This window comes from Lepeophtheirus salmonis, chromosome 7 (genome assembly GCF_016086655.4).
Source record: "Lepeophtheirus salmonis chromosome 7, UVic_Lsal_1.4, whole genome shotgun sequence".
In the NCBI taxonomy this organism is placed as follows: Eukaryota; Metazoa; Arthropoda; class Copepoda; order Siphonostomatoida; family Caligidae; genus Lepeophtheirus; species Lepeophtheirus salmonis.
This window is the reverse complement of record NC_052137.2, coordinates 39,161,332-39,170,115: the sequence shown is the minus strand read 5'-3', so window position 1 is coordinate 39,170,115 and position 8,784 is coordinate 39,161,332. Positions and strand designations below refer to the sequence as shown.

General features: G+C 29.3%; 1 non-coding gene across 1 annotated transcript; it reads left to right on the top strand.

Moving 5' to 3' along the window:
- The first annotated feature begins 6,329 nt into the window (after positions 1-6,329).
- TRNAG-CCC (transfer RNA glycine (anticodon CCC)) lies at positions 6,330-6,400 on the top strand. Its single transcript has one exon. It is a non-coding gene; the product is annotated as a tRNA-Gly (tRNA).
- Positions 6,401-8,784: the final 2,384 nt, after the last annotated feature.

Genomic DNA, 8,784 nt, shown 5'->3' with positions numbered 1-8,784 from the left:
GCCATGGCAAGTCTGTTGTAAGCGACAGGCAGTGGATGGGGAAGCAGGACTCGGCTCCGGCCACAAAGCTAAGCGGGCGCAAGAATGGCTGAAAAGTAATGCTTTCGCGTTCGTACCCTTCTCCTCTTGGCCTCCCTCATCACCAGATTTGAACCCGTTGGACTACTTTGTCTGGTCCTACGTGGAGAACATAACCAACCACTCTTCCCATAACACCAAGCAGTCTCTCATCACCTGTATCAAGGAGAAATTCAGTGAGATAGAAGCAGCGCAGATCCAAAATGCCTCTTCTCGGTTTCGCAAACGGCGACTACATTAAATAGATAGCTGCTCTATATCCTAATAAAGATATTTGTTTTTATTTTATCATTAAATATTGTAAAATAAGCTTGTAACTGATGTTTTTTGAAGCAGAAAATTTTGTCCACGCACACTGTATTTATCAAAAGGCTACTAGAGGCAACAAATATTCTCAGTCCCGGCGCCTGTAATTAGGCTGAAGTAGCTCTCGTCACGGGACTCTCGAAGTCGATCCGTGGATTAGTTATACACCTGGAGAACAATCACATTTCATTGACATATTGCTCTTGATTATGTAGCGTCTGTACTACCACAAGAATTTATGATCATTTCAATTAGCCGTTAATAAAACTAATCAATTTTTTTATAAAAATTGGTATAGAAAGAAAAGAAATATGAGGAAAATTATACACCGTATCCAATTTTGTATGTTTTTTTTTTGCAAAAACATTGGCTTATTTAAAAATATATATATTTGATAATTTCTTCTGTTCCTCTTTAAATATATATTGCTATGATCTTTTCCAACATCAATAATAATTTATATGTAGGTTATATTATCAATGTACATATATCCAACATTATAGATTAATAAACTAATAAATTATTATTTTACTTTCCTAGTCTTATATGTAGTCATTGTGCAATACCCCAAATTGGGAATATGAAATCAAATATACAGAATAAATCAATAGTAAAAATCAATCTTTTATCCCTAACTATGTATATGTATATATTTATGAATGGCAATATATTGTTTTTATTCTTGTTATTTTGATATAAACTGTAGAAGGAGATTTTGCTTTAAAACTTAAAGATATAAACTTATAATATGAGTGTGGAAAATACAATATATAAAAATATAATCTGGTAAATTATTATTGTACACACCTTATCTTTATACTTTTTTGTGGGTTTTTGCCAGATAATGAATGGATTTAATCTAAAATACGTAGGGAAAAAGAAATGACAATATACGATTTAAAGGAGGATTTTTACAAATGAATATATTTAGAGCCTTTGACAAATTTTATTTTCAATTTTTTCTCTCATATTTATTTGTGTTCCGGAATGGAATAAGATGGATAATCTATGGGTAGTTGCGAAACATTCACTGAACTTTTTATAAAGTAATTTTATCGATAAATTAATGGTTTTTAAACAGAAACATCATTTAAAAAATGATGAGAGAGGTGGGGGGAGGTGAAAGGTTTAAAGGTCATCGTCGATGATCTTTAAAGTAAATTATTTGAAAAGGTGTTTTTGAAAGTTCAATAACAATTTAGGAAAATTCTTATTATTAATCGAAAAACTGTATATCAAACTTGAAGTCTTTTCTATATTGTAGACTTACGTGAGAGTCCATCAATAACAAGGACCTCCACACGCACAGTTTCTTCAAAAAAATACACAGACACACACCCCCACCCCCACACACACATAAAAAACTTCCTTTATCCTGAATGCATTTTCTAAATTCCAGTCCTCACTGACAAGGTGGCAATGAACAATGATATTTGTTCAACTTTTGTGTGAACCTTGTGATTCATATCAGAGCATAAAAAACTGTCTTTTGTTACGTCACACGCACATATTTAAAGAGAAAATGTATTTGAACTATTTTAGGACTATTTTTTTATAGAATAAACATAATTACATACATAGACCTAGTGTATGGCATACATGTGTGTATCTAAAATTGTTATGAATACAGAGATCGTTCCACACTTAAATCTTTGCTTCCTCTCTTAAAATTTAATTTGTACATACTAATTAAACACATAAGTTCTATGTGGTGTGTATCGCAAGTGATGATCTCTTTGTGAAGGTTTCCTTGTAAAAAGTTTTTAGACTGCCTTCAATTCTAAACAAAATATTAGGTAATCAAGAGGCATAAATAAACTAATTATAATCACAATGTGAGGGAATCAGTTGTGATATAATTGAATTTATTTCAGTAAATTATTTCAACAAATATTTAATCTCATTACATCATTTTAATGGCTCATTTATTACTAAAAAAATCTTCTTTTTTTTTTCCTCTTTCCTTATATTAATAAACCCTTTTCATAAATTGAACTCTCAAATAACATGTTTTTTGTCTGTGCACAGGGCGAGGATTATAGAGCTCGAAAATAGAAGGATAATGTATATTAGAATTTATTAGCCAAAATCATTATACAATTCACAAATATTTTCCTGTTTTAAGTAGGGATCTATCATAGGCAAGTCAATCACTCAAACCAACCACCTCCAGCTTCAACGACAGTCTCCAACCTGGCTCTGAGCCTGACACATACTTTGATGAGGAACTCCTTGTCTATGTTAGCCATTGCTCTGTGAATAGAAGCCTACAAGGAGTCGACATTGCTATTTGCTATTTACACGTTTATTGGACTCTCTTACCAAGAGACACACACATAGAAGTACTAGGGGATCCGATCTGGCTAGCAATGAGTCCAAAATTTTCTTTAGCCAAACCATAAGGGTCTTTATAATGTGGGGATTCCCGGAAAGGTCGGGAATCAATATTTCAGTTTTCACGAACTGCAACAATTTACAATTTATTCGTAAACACAATAATCTCCTTGGGCGTGTGCCCGGCCCACTAAAATGACCACAAATTGGTCGTATTTGTAGAACATCTACAAGATTTTTTATACAGTTTTGTCAGTTAAATCCGATGATCACACTTTCATAAACACATATCCCAGGGTTGCCAAGAATCCCCAACTTGTATGTTGTGTACAAAGTACTATTTTGTACAAGTTGTAACATGTACAAGCAGATTTTACAAGTAATTTTTTATTTATTTTAAAATACCTTACTTAGATATATAAAATCAGTCGTTTTAATCACACAATATTATTTTATTTTGAAATAATATTAAAAAAAAACCTTCTACACTTATATTTACGACTAATATTATATAATCTACCACAAATTACTAACTTGTAATTTTCAACAAAAAAGTCTAATATGGCTTTATTAAATCATCTATTGAAAAGACAAACATCTTCATCACATCTACCAAAAAAACCTCCATATTATGATGCTTTATCATATTTTTGCTTAAAATTTTTCCATCCTCAAAATTGTAGTTAAAAACAAAAAATTCCTCAATTGGAGTGGGGTTACAGGCCCTCCAGCCTACCCCTTGCGGACGTCTCTGATTATATATACGCATACAAACGATAGATTTTGTATCCCGCCTCAAGATAGAGAAGTTTCTTAAACAGTTAAGGAACATCCTATATAATTAAAATAATATATATCTATATATGTGTGTGTGTGTGATGTATGCCTCAATTATTAATAGAAGAAGGTATATGAAATACGAATTTAAAAAGGGAAATAGGTAGAAGATGAGCGAGTTAATATAGGTATGTATCTTCAATCTTCACTATATTTATGGTTGAAGAAGGAACATGGCAAGTTAGTAGTGGTAATGACAACAAATAAATCAGAGGGATAAACGTTTGAAAAATTGCTTTATATTTACCAAAATCAGTATTTTCACATATGTTGCATTTTCAAGAGTGTCTAAGGAAAGTGCTGGTCTGATTATATTTATATCAAATAAACAGAAGACACAAAAAGTTTGCATACAAGGAGGTTTTACAATAGAAATTTGCGGATTATATAATTATAGTTTATGTTAAATCGTTTTACTTTAAAACTTTAACATAAATAAACTTTTTTTTCATCGGCGATCTTTAAGATAGCCTGTTCGTCCTAGTGTTAAGTAATATTTTTTTCCCAATGTTATTATGTAGTGCCATTAAAGAACATTGTTTGTTATTATTCATGGAACTTTTAGTCTTTTTATATTTTGAACGAAATAAAAAGAACTTTTAGCAATGCAGACATGAATTATATTTGTACACTTATATGAATATGAACATCTCAATATATATATTTTTTTTTCCTTTTTCTAAGACAAGTATATATTCTTTCGTATGTAACATAAATATATATATTTATATATCGTATAGCAAAATAGCTATTCATCTTACAGAAGGAAGAACGAAAAGAGAGAGCGAAAGAGAAAAAAAAGATTTATGATATCTTGAAAAATGTATTGTATATTATAAACTCAAACACGTCTACAGATTTTATACCCCCCTCTTCATGCTATCGATTCATTGTTGTCATAAATAAACTGGGTTGATATCGCAAAAAAAAAGCCTTAGATATTTATGTGTGTATAAAAGATAAATAAACGAAAATTTAAATAAATTCTACACGATGATAACATACAACATAGGATTTACTTATATTTACACTCTTAATACCTATGTCTGTGTTAATCCTAAACCCACATATAAATGGAGATTAAAAATAACGAAAAATTCCTATGTATTTGCTTAGCTCAAGGAATATAAATGTGTCAAAATAAGTGGAATATTACTAAAAAGTTGTAAGGTAATGGTGATATATTGAAATCGTTATCTATTTGCTACCTGAGTCTTTCGAAAAATAAAATGCCCAAAAAATGTAATAATATTACAAATAATATTTTTTGAATCGATTTTAAAAAGATATAAAAAAGTTGTAATATTTTCTATAATATATTAGATACTAGTACCTGCTATTGCCCAGAGTTATTAGCCATTGGTGAACATACAAATTTTTCCTTAATAATGTAGAAAATAACCAGGAGCATTATATATTTTTTTGCTTTGCTGCATAATTTGATCGAATGACTTTTTTTTTTTTAGAAAATAAAGCTTCATTTTTTTTCTTTTCTTCCCGTGTGATAATATTTCTTAAGCCAAGACAAAAAAAATTTCATTTGGGGGGAGGAGACGGGAGGGATTCAGCCACCAAATAACACCTTTCCAATCCTTTGTCTCTGTTTTTATGACCCTAATCATACGAAGATACTCAATACTTTAGACATTTTCTAAACACGAATAAAAAAATAACAATAACAGATTGAGAAAAAAATAATAATATGATTTCATGAGCCAGGGATATTTTTGCTAAACCTTATTTAAAGGGACATGCCTTTTTTAAATTTTATATAAAGTACTTTCTACTCTTCTTTCCTTTTTTAATATAAGTTGAACTAAACGCCTGCAAGAGTTTGTTCTTTTTATAAAGAGCTCCTTTTTTATTCTTGTAATGTATTGGTATATGAATCTGGGTGCATAATCCACCCACTTACGTCTTTTAATGGATAAAATCTGCTAGATAGCTCTTAAGTTGAACCAATGTTTCATTTTTTACGGTAATTACCAAGATTTTTGCAAAGGAATAGATGTTTTGACTGAAAACTGTATGAATTCACTGAATACTCAAATTCTACCTCATGGTCACATAATGAAATAAAACTTTTTAATGGAATATCTTTTTTGATTGTAAGAAGCAATAGTTGATGATTATTATAAATACAAGGAGTGAAACATTGTTTTATTCATAAATAAGCTAACGACATTTATGATACAATAAATCCTTAATATTTCATAAGGGTTTAAACTCATTTTTCAGTCTTAAAATTGTTAAATATATTAGGTATAAATCTACGCATATCCAGTTTAAAATCCAATATTGTAAAAAGAATTTGAAATAATTAAACACTTTAACATTAGTGTATATTCATCGCATCTTAAATGGTCTTATTGTTTTAGAGTTGAAAATGACTCTGAATTATTTGAGTTCCGAATTACAATACACCCAGATTACTCAAAAACCAGAATTTTGAGAGAAAATGGAGAATCTGTTTTGGATTCAACGCTTATAGATATTTTATATTCAAATCTTAAAGTTCATGGCAAATTTTTCACATTGGGAGGAAAATGATTGCGTAAGTTACTCAAGTTTTAAATTACAGGCCTCCAAATTTATGAGCAAAATATTCTTTGTGATGTACATCATTTTTTATTTAAATTGTTTTTTATTTGGATTTAATGTAGATTATAAGTTCCTTTTAGATATCCACTTTATACACAAAAAATGTATAACATTTTAATATTGAGATAAAAAAATGTATATATAGTTAAGAAATTTCCTCTCAAATAACAACAGCGCCGTTGGTGTAGTGGTATCATGTAAGATTCCCATTCTTACGTCCCGGGTTCGATTCCCGGACGGCGCACAGTATTTTAAAAAAATAGGAATTAGTTGACTTTAGCATTGCATTCTTCATTCCTCAAAAAAATATTTAAAGTTTACCAAAAAAAAAAAAAATTTTTTTGTTTATATCCTATATATAACTGTATTTATATAATAGAATCTGTTAGTGTTTCCTTTACGATTTGACAACCCTGTTGGACCTAGGAGACTGAAACTTTGAATGGGTGCCTCTTTGGAACTGGTCAGGCAATTTTTTTTTTGTTTAGGGGGTCTTTTTTCCATACATAAAACACACCCATTGATTTTGGAACTCAAGCAGACAAGATAAATGATTGAATTATATATCAAAAAATTAGAGGCGTCTCATCAAACAACTATAGAAATAAGGACATTTTCAATTTTTATTCAAAATCAAAAAGTTATGAGCAAAAAAAAAAAAGAAATGGGTGAAAATTGCCGTTTGGTTTTTTCAGTTGCAAAAAGTGGATTTCTAATTGAATATTAGATTTTTAGATAAAATGAAGTTTGTAGAAATTTATTTGGAAATTTGTTTGCAAATAAATTTGAGACATAAATATGGATTTTTAACTGAAATATCTATCTTTTTTTTTAATCATTTTTCACGCCTTTTTTTCAACAAACGTCAATTTTTTAGAAGAAAGGCTACAAAAACGATGCAATTTAGACATAATATTAAAAATCTTAGCAAACGTAATATTTTTTCCAATTTCCGGAACATTTTATTAAATATTTGCAATATTTGCACAAATGAACAAATTATTTTTTCAACAACATTATTCTCCATAACTTCTTTGGTTTCGCCAGTAGGAAAAAAGTCCTGGTAGGCTTGTGTTCGTCTTTACAATAATAAAAGATATTGGTTATTTATTTATCTTTGCAAGATTAGAAAAAAACAGTCTTTTGTAATTTTCTTCAAAAATTTGGATTTGACAATTTTTTGACATAAATAAAAGATGGCCTTCTTATCTACATAAATCTTTTCATGAATATATGTATGGTATTTATCACATTTTTTATAAAAATTCATAATAATATATTAGATTACGTATAATATATGTACGTTATATTTAGGTTTTTGTGGGAATTGTGTTTTGCGCAAGCGCTCTCGCAAATACAACTTCAGCTATCTGGTACCTCTGTTTTCTTTTGGACATAAACAAACCTTTATTCATAAATCATACTTGATGGCCGATGGGTAATTTCGAAGAATCTCAATAATGATTTTTTTAACATTACAACTTATCTAAAATTTACTAGATATAGAAGCTTTCCTTCACCAAAATATAGCTTTACTTGGTAATATTTCATCAAAATAATATTACCTAGAAAATGTCTTATTGTTAGTTATAATTTATTCTATGATACAAATAGTATTAAATATTAATTGTCATAATATAAAACTTTGGTTAAGAATATCAATATACAAGGTGGATCTAATCATCGTTAGACCTGAAATACAAGTATGTAACTTCTACTTCTAAGAACATTCAAGGATGACGTCTAACAAATTATCCGGAGTCCGGTAGTACAGAGAAGAACAATAAAGATTATTTGATGATGCAAATAAAATATGTGAAGTATAAATTAATGGAGAATAGTAGAAACAGCGAAGAATAATCAAAATAGTCTAAATGATTTGGTATCAAATACAAAGTCATGTGAATTCAATATTTATCGAAGAAGTCAAAGTTGTAGGAGATCGTGGAACAAGAGCTAAGAAAGATTGTGTAGACAGTGTGGTTTCCAATTTTCTCATAAGAATAGGAAAGTTTGCCTTGCAAGAAGCGTCGAATGCAGAAGATGTGGTAAGAGAGGCCAATATGTTAGAGTATGCAGGTGTCTAAAAGAAAACTCTATTTGAACTGAATAAATTACCCATCGATTCATTGAATGTCCATGGAAATTACTTCAAAAATATTATAGCTACATATGACAATGGTGCAGTTGTATCTGTCGCTGGATCAAGAGTTCAGAGTAAATATTGATTCCAACCAGAGTATCGTTTAGAATATATATTTAACTTAAATTATTTATTTATTTACACATAAAAGAGGGATTGTTGTATATTATTAATATATAACTTCCCTATATATAACTTTATAAATGTATATTATATTTTATAAATTTATGCAAGACAAAATATATTGTTAGTTTGAGAACATTAAACCCATCATTACAGGAAGTGTACTCGTAACTTTTTAGTGACCACTGACCATAAAGGATGAATAGATAACTCTGACACGAAATCTAAAGAATAGAAATGAGGCAATTAAGTAACAAATTATTTAAATAATATTGTTAATAGTTACGATCTGACAGTTAAATGATAACAAAACATTCATTCCATTTGGTGATCAACAATTCCCTCAATTTCTTATTACTTAG